General features: G+C 35.3%; 1 pseudogene; it reads right to left on the bottom strand.

Annotated features, from left to right (window-relative positions):
* LOC122907904 overlaps window positions 1-13457 on the bottom strand; it is a 41710-nt pseudogene extending 28253 nt beyond the window's left edge.
* Window positions 13458-15575: the final 2118 nt, after the last annotated feature.

Here is a 15575-nt window from a genome sequence, read left to right as displayed (position 1 = left end):
CAGTTTGGTGCAATTGTGAATAAACTACTATAAGCATTCAGATATAGGGGTGTGTGTGTGTGTGTGTGTGTGTGTGTGTGTGTGTGTGATTTCTTATCTCTTTTGTTTGTACCTAGGTCTAGGATTTCTGGGTTGTTGACAAGTATAACATAAGTTTGTATAAAACTGCCAGATGGTTTTTCAAAATGGCTATACCATTTTCATTAACACCAGCAGTGTGTGAGTGAGAGTTGGTCTCTATTCATTGCAGGACCTGACATTGTCAGCTAGTTTGTTTTGTTTTAATTTTAGCTGCTCTAAAAGTGTGTTGTGATACGTAATTTGCATCACTCTAATGACATATGTTATTGGGCGTCTTTTCATGTAGTTACTTATAATCCATATCTCCATGGTGATAAATCACTGACTTAAATCTTATGCCAACTTTTTAAATTAGGTTCCTTATTTTCTAATTACTGAGTTGTAAAAGTCCTTCATATATGTTGGAGAAGGCTGTTGTTCTTTTTTTTTTTTTTCCAATTACATATTATATATTTTTTTTTTCTTTATGATTTGAGCTTTCTGTATTCTGTCTAAGAAAACTGACCTTAACTCAAGGTCACAAAAATCTGTCCTATGTTTTCTAGGGTTTCTGGGGTTTTACAACTCTGAGTTTTGCATTTGGCCTATTTTCCATTTCCAGTTCATTTTTGTATTTGGTATGAAGAATAGGTTGAGAGTTTCTGTTTTGTTTTGTTGGCTTGCTTCTTTTCTTTATATGGATATCAAATTATCCCAATGCCATATATTATTTTAAAGATTTATTTATTTATTTTAGAGAGACACTGTGTGAGAGTATGTGGGAAGAAGGACAGATGAAGAGGGAGAGAATCTCAAGCAGACTCCCCACTGAGCTCGGAGCCTGACATGGGGCTCCAACTCACAACCTGAGATCATGATCTGAGCCCAAATGAAGACTCAGACACTTAACCAACTGAGCCACCCAGGCATCCATCCAGTACCATATTCTAAAAATAATGTCCCTTTACCACTGAATTATCGAGTGAAAAATCAACTGATTATATGTATATGAGCCTATTTCTATTCATTCTATTAATTGTTATCTCTATCAATTTTAATGTTATTTTTGTTATTGTAACTTTATAATTAGTCTTAAAATCAGGTTGTGAGAGAACACCAACACTGCTACTTACCAAAAAAATGTTTTGACTAGTCCATATTCTTTGCATTTTTATAAACATTTTAGGATTGATTTGTCAGTTTCTATATTATTGCATAGTTTCTGACAAGTAGTCTGTAAAACAATGTATTTCTTTTATGTAATTGATCTTTTCTTTCTCTGGTTTCCTTCAGTGTTTTTGTTTTGGTTAAAAGCAGTTTAGAATGATTTGATGTGTGTATGTGTGTGTATGTACCCTGTTTGGGCTTCTTAAAGTTTCTTGGATCTGTGGTTTGATATCTTTCATTCTTTTTGGAATCCATTATATTTTCAAATAGTTCCATTTCCTGTCTTTCACTTTTTTCTTTCTAGGATATAATTAAAGATATGTTAGATTATCTGATATTGTTGCATAGTTCCTGGATGCTCTGTTCCTTTCTTCTCACTTTTTTCCCCTCTATGTATATGCCGGTTTAAATGATTTTAAGGAATGATACATTCCTGCTATTTTTCCCATGGATATTTTCCTCAGCTGTCAGGTTATTTTCTGAGCTGTTCAAAGGCACTCTATCTGTGACGGTGTGTGTGCCATGTGTATGTGGATATAAGTCTAGCATTGCTTTTTTCATTATATTATTAGAGTTTCTGATTCTCCACTAAAATTTTTCATCTGTTCATACATGTGGTCCATTTTTTCCACTAAATCCTTTAGCATGTGAAACATAGTTATTCATAAATCTCAAATAGTTCTGACATCTTGATCATCTCTTATCTGGTTCTGTTGATTGCTGTATTTGTTGACAAATGGGTGGTTTTTCCTTGCTTTCTGTATACTGTATGCTTTTTATTGAACATTATGTGTAGAACCATACAGTCATAGTGTGTAGAACATTATGTATAGAACAGTATATAATGAAGTAAGTATTGCTTATGATATTTATTCTTTTGTCATAAGGCTTTAGTCATTAATGACTGTTAGGTCATTATACCTTTCTTGTATTATATGCTTCAATTCTTCTAGTGGTGAATTACAATGTTTTAGGCTAACGGCTTGGTTTGTTAGATGTTTTCCTTAGTATTTCTGTCCCATCTCAGTTTTCAGTCATCCCTCCATGCATGCTGCTGCATGGCTGCTCATTCTCCACCCTCTTATCCTTCCTCTGATGGTATATTGCTGTTGTTTGTTCCCCATGTTCTTCCTGGGAAATGGAAATGTTCTCTGGATACCAGGGTCTCATATGTGGGTTTTCCATTCACTCTCTGCGACAGCAAAACTCTGACTTGTGTCTTGGGCAGGAATTTCCCCTCCCTTAGAAGTAGCAGAACTCGGGCACCTGGGTGGCTCAGTGGGTTAAGCTGCTGCCTTCAGCTCAGGTCACGATCTCAGGGTCCTGGGATCGAGCCCCGCATTGGGCTCTCTGCTCCGCAGGGAGCCTGCTTCCTCCTCTCTCTCCCTGCCTGCCTCTCTGCCTACTTGTGATCTCTCTGTCAAATAAATAAATAAACCTAAAAAAAAAAAAAAAAAAAAAAAAGAAGTAGCAGAACTCTAATGGTATTGGTATAGGGATAAAGATAGTATAAAATCCTGGGCAAGGAATTTTCCTATCCCCCACTCACCCCACTCATGAGTAAGTATTTTTTTTTTTTTTACTCATGTCTTTCAGCCAGTTCAGATACTCTGTATATTTGTTGTCTTCTTGTCACCATGTCCAGTCTTAGCTGTCTTCACAGAATAAAGCTGAGAGATTTTATAGATTGGTTTTCTGGTTTTCTATCAATGTTAGGATAGAAGCAATACTTTTAATTTTAAATATTTATTTGAATCTATTCTCCCTTATATACCTTGTAATGTGATCTTCATTTCTGATATACTTTTCTTCTTTTTCTTCTAATTCTTGGATTCAATCAATTCTTATTTAAAGTTATCCTAACTTTTTATACATTTATGTTATTAGATTCTGAACTTCTGATCAGGGGATTTTGTTTTGTTTTGATTTTTTCATATCTCCAAATGCTTAGGGAGTATTATTTCAGTTTGAGGAATCATATTACACTTTTCTGCTTTATGGTTTTGGGGTAAGGAGAATACTCAGCAGCTGAAATTATTTTATTTAAATTTTTTCTTATCATTTTACAGTATTTTCCTGTAATCATAATCTGCTTTTTTTCTATTTCTCTTTAATTCATGGTTGGGGTTGCTAGTTCAAGAGTGCCCTCTTCTGTTATTTTAATAAAACACAGATATTTTGATGGATAATGATAAGGAGTGGATAAGATTATTACCAATTTTTCATAATTTTTTTCAAAATTCTTAATTTCTTTCCTCTTACTTCCTTCTTTGTCTCATTGTCACATATCTGAAGGATACTATTCCTTCTCCATAAATCTGATTTATCCTAAGAACAATGATTCCTCAATGATGTTATTTCTGGCCCCACTCACTTTGAAGATCCTTCCCTGTAGACAGTGGAGTAAACTACCAAATTTCATCCTTCCCTGTAGACAGTGGAGTAAACTACCAAACTCCAGCTGTGTTCAGTATTTTGTCTCTTCCTCTGTGACTTTATTTCTTCTGAAAGTGATTTATGTTTTGATCTAAATTTCTCCACCCATCTGCTCTTTTTTTATGAAGTATTTTATACCTCCCTTCCCCCTCTGTCTGTATGCTCAGCGTCAGCAAGAACATTCTAGAATTTGGTTTATTATTCTACTTAGAAATCACCTGAAATCCTAATGGTTTTCTGTTCCATAATGCTAAAAGTGTAAGTCAGGTAGAGTTGAATTTGCAAATCTGGGTTGTTATATGGTTTGGATTTTTGAGGATTTTTGTGGGATTGGGGGGACTAAATGTATGAAGAGAAGTAAAATCAGGAATCCTTTATTCAAGTTTTAGTATATTCATAAAATATAATATCACAAAGCAAAAAATAGAATGAGTTTTTGATAAATACAATATGGATGAAACTCAAAAACATTATTTTTAAATTTTTAAAGATTTTTTAAAAATTTTTAAGTAATCTCTACACCTAATACATTCAAACTCACAGCCCAGAGATCAAGAACCACATGCTTTTTTGTGTGAACCAGCCAAGAATACTTCAAAAACATTATTTTGAGTTGAAAATAGCTAAATGCAAGTGTATACATACTCTATGTGATTATTTTTATAATGTTCCACAACAGCCAAAGTCAATTTTGTGATATAAATAAGTTGTTGCCTGGGACAGGCCATAGATGGAATTCACTGCAAAAAAACACATGAAAATATTGTATATCTTGACTACTGAGGAGACAGCTAGACAGGTATACACATTTTTCAAAACTCGTCAAGATTTCTACTTAAAATGTATTCATTTCGTGGTATGTAAATTTTACTCCAATAAAATCAATTTTTTAAAAAATTCAATATCTGTTTTTAATAGCAGATTAAGTATAAATGATGAGAGAATTGATGAAAGATTAGAAAGACAAAATATGGACACTATAAAAAGAAAGATGACACTTAGAAAACAGTAAAAAGATATCCAGTAATGTATATTTAGTAAAAGTTCTGGAGGTCAAGAAGTAACAGAGAGAATACAGTGAAGGAAATATCCAAAGAAAAAATGAATGTGAATTTTCCAGAAAAGAGCAAATAATAAACCCTTACATTGAAGAAGAAAATAGGAATGAGTGGAATCATTTTTTTGTAAATCTACATCAAAACATGGTAATGAAACTGTAGAGTTCAAAAAACAGAGAGAAAATCCGAAGAGAGGGCATGAAATCAAAAAAGAAAAATTGAATGATGAGCAATATTCTCATAGGAAAAATGGGTGACAGAAAACAAGGGAGGAAGACCTGTCAGCATGAAATTCTATACCTGCCTAAATGATCACTCAAAAACAAAGGCAAAATAAACATGAATTCACATGAAGATAAACTGAGAGTGTTTTCTATTCATTGACTGATAAATGCTGAAAAATTTTAAAAAGATGTAATTCAGTAAGAAAGGAAAAATAGCAACAATGTTGATAAAAATTGTAAAAAGAAGCCACTGGGATGAAAATATTTTGGCACAACCTTAGAGAGACAGTAAAAAAACAGTCAAGAAAGCACAGGAAGTTGTCAATTATATGTTAATTAATTTTCTTTAAAATAGAAAAAAAATAGACAGTAAATGAATTATCTGAAAGGGAAAAGAAAAGTATGGTTATATTTCAAAACTGAAGAGGATAAAAGATAAGACTCTGAGAAAGAAAATAGGATATATAGCAATAATTAAAATATTTGCAAAGGGGATGTGTTATCAACAACACAGGTTCTAGAACATGCTTACTGCAGTTCTTTATCTATCACTTTCCAATTGTGTCACTGGGTAAGTGACTAAGATACTTCAGTTTCCTCTTCTACAAAATGAAAAAACATCATAGTGCCTACGTCAGAGGGTTATTTAAGAAGTAAATGAGGACAACTTCTCATGAAAGCTATGGCCTATCATTATTCTCAGTGCTTGATAATACTTAGGTATTTTGATTCTGAAAAATAAGTGAAACTGAAGTGGATTTTCTTTGCTCAGGGTGTTTATTTCTCCTAGTAATGGAGATTCCAGAAATCCCCATGTGAGTTTTTACTAGCTATGACCTCAGACAATTCCCCTGACCATTATGAGGCTCAGGTTCTCATCCATATTTGTCAGTACTGTTGTGATGAACAAATGAGTCAACCAGGCTAAAATGTTTAAATGATCAGAAGATGAATTACTTTTTTCTTATTGTGTTCTGTTAGTCACCATTCAGTATTGAGGAGGGCATGGACTGCATGGAACACTGGGTGTTATATACAAACAATGAATCATGGAACACTAAATCAAAAACTAATGAGGTACTGTATGGTGACTAGTAAGATGAATTCTTTGTAATGATGTACATGGCTCAAGAGGATCTAGACTTTATCTCATATTAGTCTCATTTCTCACTCCTCTCCAGCCCCATTCATCTCCTTGCTCTTGCATGAATATGCCAATATATTCCCAAGTTGGAACCTTTGCATTTGCTCATGCTTGAATATTGTCATGATTGCCCCACACTTCCCTTAGGTCTTTACTCCAAATTTATCCTCTCAGTAAGGAGTCTTTTGACTACTCTTGCCTACAAACACTTCATAACCACATTTCCATCTGGCCTTCTTCCAAAATGCCATATCTGATACTTATTTATCTCACTTTTCTGTTTGTCCTCTACTGGAGTGCATTTTTCATGAAGGAAGAGAATTTTTAGTTTGGTTTTTTTTTTTTTTTTTTCCTTCTATTACTGTTCCTCTATCAGTTCCTGGTACACAATTAGCATTTTTTTTTTTAATTAAGCTTTACACCCAATGTGGGGCTTTAACTCACAACACTGAGATCAGGAGTCACATGCTCTACTGACTGAGCCATCCAGGTGCCCTTCACAACTGGCATTTAATAAACAGTAGTTGAATGAATCATTTGAAGGCTCTGTTTCAGATAAATATCTCATGTGTTTTCTCCTATTTCCTCCACGCTCTCTGCCTTCTACATCCTCATCATCTTCATCAAGTGAAGCCCTGCAATTCTGATGCCAAGGCCTTCCAGCTATCAGCCCTGGGGATGCCAGGCCCTACCCTTTAGCTTTGACTGTACAGCCATACCTGTAAGTCACTTCTTGGCACATCACACATGCTGTGTGATCTGTATCCCAAATATCCTCCCAATGGGCAAGTGATGCAACCAAAAAGGTCAGAGAAGTTAACCCCTCTCTAGTGACGAACTTGGAACAATAGGAAATGAGAGTGGAAAGGGGTGTGCAGGCAGCACTACTCAGAGATATGTATTCTCTGCAAATTGCCTGGAGAAATCCTTTGGGCTGGGCAGACGTACCTGCCAAGCAATCTATAGGGTCTATCTGTGGCTTGTTCTGAAGGGAGAGCACATAGTGTGACACACCACATCACTTTGTTTTGTTACTCTCCCCAACCCTTACTCCCACTTCTTTCTTTATTTGTTTTTTGGTTGTTTGGGGTTTTGTTGTTGTTGTTGTTGTTGATGTTGTTGTTTGGTTGTTGTTGTTGTTGTTTGGTTGTTGTTTTCCCTGAGTTTGTACCTTTCAAGTCAGGCACCAGGAGTCTAATCTTTGCCTCATTCTCTGTTTTCTGAAGAACCTGAGCTAAGACAGAGCCTTTAATGCTTCCATTCCTTTGTATTCAAGGGGCAAACAATATTAATCAATTTGTAGGTGAAGATAGAGTGGTATGATCCCTTGTCACTGGAGTCAGATTGAACCAGGTTTGAATCCCAACTGTACAAATCTACGCAATAGTTCTATGGAAGGGCAGGAGCACGACACTGTGACATGTGTTCTGGCAGGGTATGTCCTTGCCAGCCATCAGTCTAGACTGTGAAAGTTTGGTGGACAGTTTTTTATGTGTCCTGGGAAATGTTAAATGACAGAATCTGTCCTCTAAATAAGGTACTGTGATACAAAACTTGTGCTGTCTCTATTATGCCATATTGTCTCTCAGCAGATATAATTAGCTAAGTAACAATTCATCATAAAAAGAAAACAAACAAGAAAAAAAGTCACATTGCCTACCTTCTTATAGTGGTCAGCTTTATTTATAAAATATGGTACTTTTTTTTAATAAAAGGCAATATCCTATTCCTATTTCCTATTACCTAACTGTACCGATTCTAACAAAAATCTAAGAATTATTAATATGTAGCTCATTTGAGGAGATGAATAGTGTAAAAGACATGGCACTTTCACTGTAACAGCTTACAATACATCTTTAATGAACGTGTCTAACAAAATAGATAGGAAGAGGCGAAACTTATGAAAATTAAGACCAATCAATTCTTGATTTGTTTTTGGCCCACTGTCTTCATTTCTCCTTAAACCTGAACATTTTATTTGAGGTGAATTAATAAACATGCAAACAGAAGATAGAACAATAAAACACAAAGACAGTGCTTTCTCTGGTGTGCTAAAGTTTATTTTTAAAAATTTAATTGCCGTGTCTCCAGTGGAAAATGAACCCATGAATTTAGCAAACAGAAGAATCCATTTCTATTTCAAACAGAAACATCCATGTTTGCAACCAGATTTTTTTTAAAAAGAGAGAGCAATGAAACAAATTCATTGTTTTAGAATTCAACATATTCTCTGTCCATCCCTTCTTTCTAATTTCCCCTCTAACCAGTAATGTTTGTTATGAAAAAAAAGCACATATTTATTTAAATGGTACTGACACACACTGAGAATTTTTAAACATGTTTGTTTATACATGCTCCTTCCTCAGCCATCAATTTTTTCCATATAGCCTTTGAAAAATAGAGGGATTTGCGTAATGGTAGCATGGGCCACTTGTGTGGTATAAATATATATATTGCTAAGTCAACATTATATACACATAAAATATATACATAACACTAAGTCTTGCTTATACAAGAGCTAAAGTAAAGACAGTGCCTTCTGGCTTAGCTCAGAAAATGTAATTTCTATAATGAATCATTTTTTTCCTTATATCCTTGATAGTCTAGACCCAGACAATAAGATGAAACTTTCACACGGAAAAAGGGAACTAGGAGGAGCAATACCATCAAAAACTAAATGGACCCCAAACCAATGAATGCTAAATAGTCAAACATCATAATAAGGGAAGTGATTTTTTATTTAAGCCACTCCATTTTCAACATTCATCAGAGTAAGAGAGAAGTTTCCATTAGTTTTTTATGGATGGTAACTAGATCTGCTTTCTTTAACATTCCAAAGCCAGCCTGGGTATGGTAATGCTTGTCATTACTCTGAGTAGCTGTAGGGTTCTAAAGACTCACTGTGTCTGTCTTTTGCTTATCACCCTAAAGAGATTAATCTCTAAACAATGATCTTCTGGTACTGTTAACCTTGGGTTTGAACTTTTAGTCCATCAAAAAAGAAAGGGCGGATTCATAATGGTGGAGAAAATATCTAAAGTTTATAAAGGAAAACAGAAACTGGTTTCCTGATGTAATAAATCCTCACCACAAACAATCACTCACTACAAAAGGAAAGGTCCACAGTAGGGTGTTGTTCTTACCTATCCTTTGTCGCTTATTTCCCCCAGGAATCAGCTACTGGTAACTCTGCAAAATGTCTTAGCAAAGAGTAGTCCAAAAAAATTCATGAGGATGTTTCTTTTCTTTTCTTTCTATCAGCTTCTGCCCAGATTTTGATGATGATTGGAAGGAAGTTCTATGTTCACAGCAATTTATCTTTCTACATTACCTGTTTCTAGGTGATAAATATGTCATTTTCAAATTAGTGTGGCATTTGTTCAGTTAATTATATGCATTAGGACTTATTTCGACAGGAATGTAATTTTCACTACACACATGCTAAAGCAGAAATCTTCCAGTACATTAAATTTCATAGGCTTTTCCTACTAAACAAAACCTTAAAAGGAACATTTTCTGGGAAAATAATGAAAACTTTGAGGAAACATCAAATATCATCCCACCCCTCCACAAAAATGCTTAGAAAGAAGAAAAAGAATGTAGCTCTCTTCCAAATTAGAGAGAATCACCTAAAAACACCTGAAAAAGTCCTCATTCTTATCCTTCCATAACTTATAGCCTTAGTTATGACTTTAACATTTATTTCAGTCTCCAACTATAAAGCTGTATATTAATTATAATACAAGCTTATCAATTCTGCACTACCTTCCATCTGCATTATATTTGTAAATTACAATTACTAACATTTCTGATTTTAAGACATTTCTTCTTTCATTTCAAAGTTTTATAAGGCTTTATCCTCTTTATACCATCTTGCTATAAAGAATAAAAAGCCAAAGTGCTCATTAGCTTATTATAACAATAGCTGACAAACTTGCTACCAAAAAACCACCTCTCAAATTTTACTTTTATTTTTGGACTCAGTTAAAATGCTTCTAAAATATGCATGCATTGACTTTGAGAAGATGTAATTGTGATATTAAATTTTATTGAAATTTCTCAGGTCCTGATTTGTGTACTGGCTTGTGCTCTGAGTTCCCACGAAGCAGTAAAACGTTTAAAATACTGTCTGTGCAAATGTAAAATTTATGAATTCACACATCTCTGGTTGATTTATGTGAAATAATAATGCACTATTTAATGCTTAAACATGGCTAGAAGCAATGCTAGGCTATCAAGATGTACAATGGAATAATAGATTTATAAGACGGATAACCTTCTTGCCTAGAGAAGCTTGTTTAAAGGTGTTGTACAGATATATTAAACTATATGTAATTTTATACTAACTTAATGCTGTAGGCCTCTACTGCAAGCAATAAAAGATTACAACCGTGGCATTTGCAATAATAAAATGATCTGGCTATTCAACATAAGGTATGTATCTGAGAAGTAAAAAGAGATGAGGAACTTATTTAAAAGTTTTGTCCTTTTCGTTCATTGCGCTGTACAAAATATTTTTTTTTCTTTAATGTGGTCAACATAACTCCAAGCCCAGCAGTTGTCTGTCATCATTGTAACTGAGGGGAAGATTTCCACGAGGGGAATAATTGGATGTTTCCAGGAGGCCTCCAGGCACATTTAATTATCACCCGATTTGCTTAGAAAACTAACTAAAAACTTATTAGGATGAGATATAAGAGAAAAATTATAATTGGCAGTTTTCTGGTAGATACTCTACCCTTTTTTATTATATTATACATGTTATTCTTTTTTTTTTAAATCAGGAAAGGAAATATTTCTTTGGTCTGAGTCTTTGGTTGTTTGATCATTGAAAGGTAAGCACTGAGATGCATTAGTTTGACTTTCACACTTACAAGAATTAAAAGATAGAGAATTTAGAATTTTTCAGTTATTATTTCCATCATATGATGCTTTGAATTTGGTAGTGATTTGGTCTCAGAATTTAAGGCCCTTACACATAATGTGCTGAATTAATGACAAAACCCCCAAAATAGAGCTCTGAATAAGGTAATGAACACATTTCAAAGATCTCCATTTGTATCACAATTTTGCCTAAATTCCAAATAATTTCTTTCACATGCTAGTAAATAGCAATTCAAGAAAATGATTTTAATAACCAATGAACTCTCAAAAAGAATCCAATGAATCAGTTGAAAAGCAAAAAAATTTCCTTCAAGGACTACAGAATTTTAAATCTCCTTTGAAGTAATAAAATTTTGACAAATCAGAACATGAATACAATTGATTAACAGGGTCACTAACCAAAAAGTTAGAACAGGATGAATGACCAATTACAGGGAAATAAAGATTAGTACAACCTGCAAAACGTCCAGTTGAAATCAAATTAAAATTTGATGACATTTTCAGAATAACAAGGAGGTAATTTTTCTTTTAGTTTCCCAAACTCAGTTGCATATCTGCATCTCTACATTGCCTACTTAAGATGAAGTTTTTAAGTCTGACAGTGATATCAGTTACACTGATTTTAAAGTCAGCTCTATTTGTCAGGAAATAGCCTGGTCACACATTAACCACCAAATGTTCAGCTCCCTTTCTGTGTCTACAGTTAGTTTCTAAAGCACAAAATCACAACATTGTTTGTGGTATTTCAGCAACGTTTATTCCCAGCTTACACACCCAGTCGAAACTCATATAATTAAGAAATATCTCAGTGCTGAAATATCGTCTTATGTAGGACACTGTTGAGTGATTTTCAACATCTTCAACATTGCCCTTAAGACATGTATAATATCCAAACAGCCAGAAATCTAGTAAACTAGTTGAAACTTGTCAAAATATGCGGTCAGTCTGAGGTTTGGAGGTATAGCTTGTGTCCATTGTAACCAGGTTTCCTAAAAGCTACATCTGCTTGAAGTTTTCTGAAGTGTTATCAACTGAAACTGTATGAACAGATAACCGAAGGTCTCTTTATAAAGAGAAGACAGGAGAAAAAGGATGATGGCACCATTCACCCTTGATGGCTAAGTGGATTCAAACGTATTCTATCCATAAAAACATGAATACAAATACAAAAGTTCTGATGTGACTAGGAAATATATTTAATTTGTTAAAAGCCATTGTCTATTTGGGTATTCAGGACTGGAAGATGGGACAACTCCTTTCAGATCTCTGTCCAAATGGAACCAATATAAGTAGCCCAGCCTAGGGGCACCTGGGTGGCTCAGGGGGTAAATATCTACCTTCCGTTTGGGTCATGATCCAGGGTCCTGATATCAAGCCCCATGTCGAACTCCCCGCTCAGCAGGGAGTTTGTTTCTTCCTCCTCCCTGCTCATGCTTGTCCTCTCTCTCTCTCTCTCTCTCTCTCTGAAATAAACAAAACTCTTAATAAATAACCCAGCCTCTCCCTTCCCCCGTCATTATTCTGTCTTCTCATCCTGCTCTCTTGTCATCACATGTGTCTAGTGCCTGAATTATTATGTATTCATTTGTTTATCCTTTTGTGACTCTCTCAATTTCAGTGCAAGCTCTGTGGGCTCAGGGTATATTTTGTTCATATACCTCTGGATATGCAGAGCCACACCAGGCACCTGGGAGCATTTCTTAAATATTCATTGAACAAATGAATAGCCACTTTCACTAACTCTTTAGCCCTGGACAAATCATTGAATTCTGGTTCTCAGGCTCCCCCTAATTTTATGAATAAGGGAACTGGACTGACTAATCTCTCAGATCTTTCAGATTAAAATGCCTCTATTTTATTAAAATGCTTTAATTTGACCCTCTAGACAAGAAATCCTTTCTAAATTATGGTATGTTTTCAGAATTTGTTTCAACAACTATTATTTCCCTGCATTACTCCCTGTGATTATTCTCCAGATTGCAGTGGCAAAAAAAATCATACTCTTCTATTTTTAATCATTCATATTTGTGATTTGTGTTCAGTTATTCAAATTTTTAAAAATACAGTGATTTTTCCAGTTATGAGTGTATTACCTTTCAGGTCCAAATTCACCCTTCAAGGCTCTGCCTTGTGATACTGAAGCTGGGCTCTCCAAACATTTCTTTGTCTACTGGCATCACGCTAAAATTTGTCAGCAGAGGCTGAGAGAGGGCTGCTGGGGCAGAAGAGCTGCTTCTTCTATTCAGTGTGCTCTCCTCGCTCCTGAGCACCCAGTGGTGCCCAGTGACCTGGCAAGTTTCAGCAGCGCACCTGCTGCAGCCTCCAAGCAAGTTTGGCTGGTCCCGCAGTCAGTATCCCAGAGTCTGGAAGACGGTAGAAGACAGCTTCCCTTTGTGCTCTAGCTGATTCCTGGTGAATGGCACTGGCATCCCAGCCCGAGGTTTCCTGCTTACTAGGCTGAAATTCTTCAGCAAGCTTCACCATCCAGGGGGCAGTGGCACACACTCTCCAAATGTGTTTTTTCCTTGGGTGCTTTGCCTTAGTCACAGTCAGCAGCTACTCTATCCATTCTTTCTGTATTCCTTCGAGTTCCCTTTACCTGTTAGTAGTTAATTCCTAGCTACAAAGTAACAGTTTTTTATAATAAACTTCACTTGCTTGAATTACCATGTGTGGTTTTGTTTTTGTTTTGTTTTATTTTTGTCTCCTGGCTGAACTCTGATATAGAGACTTTTATTTCTTTTTTTTTTTTTTTTGAAGATTTTATTTATTTACTTGACAAAGAGAAAGAGAGAACACAAGCAGGGAGAGGGAGAGGAGAAGCAGGAAGCCCAATGTGGGACCTGATCCTAGGAGCCTGGGTTCATGACCTGAGCTGAAAGGCAGATGCTTAACTGACTGAGCACCCCCAGGCACCCCTACTTATTTTTCAAAAGATTTATTTATTTATTTATTTGAGACAGAGAGAGAAAGCCAGTGAGGGAATGGGGGGGAGGGAGGAGAGAGAGAGAGAGAGAATCTCAAGCACACTCCCCACTGAGCTCAGAGCCCAACACAGGGTTCAATTTCATGACCCTGAGGTCATGACATGAGCCAAAACCAAGAGTCAGATGCTCAACTGACTGAGCCACCCAAGCTCCCCTGAGTGATGTAGAGACTTTAAAAAAAAAAAACTTATTTAATCAAAATTAAAAGCATATAGACTATTACCTCAAATTATAGTAATATCTATATCTCAATTTTGTAAATTTTGGAAGTTCTTCTAAATCTGAGACTTTTTTCTTTTTTAAAATGCCCCATAAAATAGAAAAGTCTGAAGCCTAAAAAACATGATTTCTTAGTTTCTAGTTTTATACATGGGAACTGTTTTCAAAAGAAGGATAGATTTATTTTTTGTGAGAAAGTGAAGGAAACCGAATTTAATAAATACACAAGTCCCTAGAGTCTAATTTGCTTTATAACAGAGGATAAAAGCTGATTCATAAAATGCCTTCATGTAGATTATTACATATTCCCTATGCAAGGTTGCACATATGTACAGACCTTCAGAGACATATACACTCAGTGATAATAGCTTAAGCAGAATTAGGCATGGGTGCTTTCTAGTTAGAATATGGTATTTTATAAACCACATGAATCTTATGGAATATTATAGGGCTTAATGCAAAACATACAATAAATCTTCATAGGACTGTGATTTTTTTTTCTACTCTTAAATGAACTCTCTAAATTGTACAACATTTATATTCTGATGAAACCCTTCTCCTAAGTTTCAAAAGTTAAATGTGATCTTCAGGACTTGTCAACTTTGTTCTTTCACTGAGACAGAAGAGATAATGTCATCTGACAAAAAAATGTATATACTTGTATTATATTCCTTGAAGTTTTACATCTATAACCTTCATTATTCAAGTCAGAACTGGAACCAGGGGCCCTCCTTTAAACATCAGCTGAAACTTCTAAATAAATAACATTTTTCAAATTTTAGTAGATATTACTCTTTTACTACTACTTAGTAAATATTTTGAAAGTGCTATCCCTATGAAGGAAGAAAAATAGGATAATAATAAAGCATATACCCACAATAAACCATGTTGTACATTGAGGGCAGGATGGATGAAAGGATACAAGAGGGATAGGTTACAAAAGAGCAAGCTCTACATGAGTGGAGATGGAATGAGATGTTATTTTAGCCTGGCAAACAGGCCAGTGAGTTCATCCGCTATGTCATTACCATGTGGTGGCAGTTCCACTTAATTTCTCCCTCTAGGACCTTATTGCTATTTCAGTCTCTGGGTCCACACCTCTCATTTTACAAGCAAAAAACACAAGATCTGTCTAGGTTAAGTACAGGGTTACGTGGCTAATTAGTGGGCTGAGCTTTAATTCAGTAAGAAAAGTAGCTCCATTAATCAAACTCGGTACAGCGATACTGTGGCAGGAACTGCTAGTTGCTTCCCAAAACCCAGCACTGCCACCGTACCTCTAGCTTAACACAGAATCCCAGTTTTGAGATGGGCACATTCTGCCCAGACTCCTTGACACCTACATGTGGCCATGACATGATTTGGCCTATGTGAATGATGTTTCTTCTCTGTAAGT

The sequence above is a fragment of the Neovison vison genome, chromosome 1 (assembly GCF_020171115.1).
Source record: "Neovison vison isolate M4711 chromosome 1, ASM_NN_V1, whole genome shotgun sequence".
Lineage (NCBI taxonomy): Eukaryota > Metazoa > Chordata > Mammalia > Carnivora > Mustelidae > Neogale > Neogale vison.
This window is presented reverse-complemented; position numbering and strand designations above follow the sequence as displayed.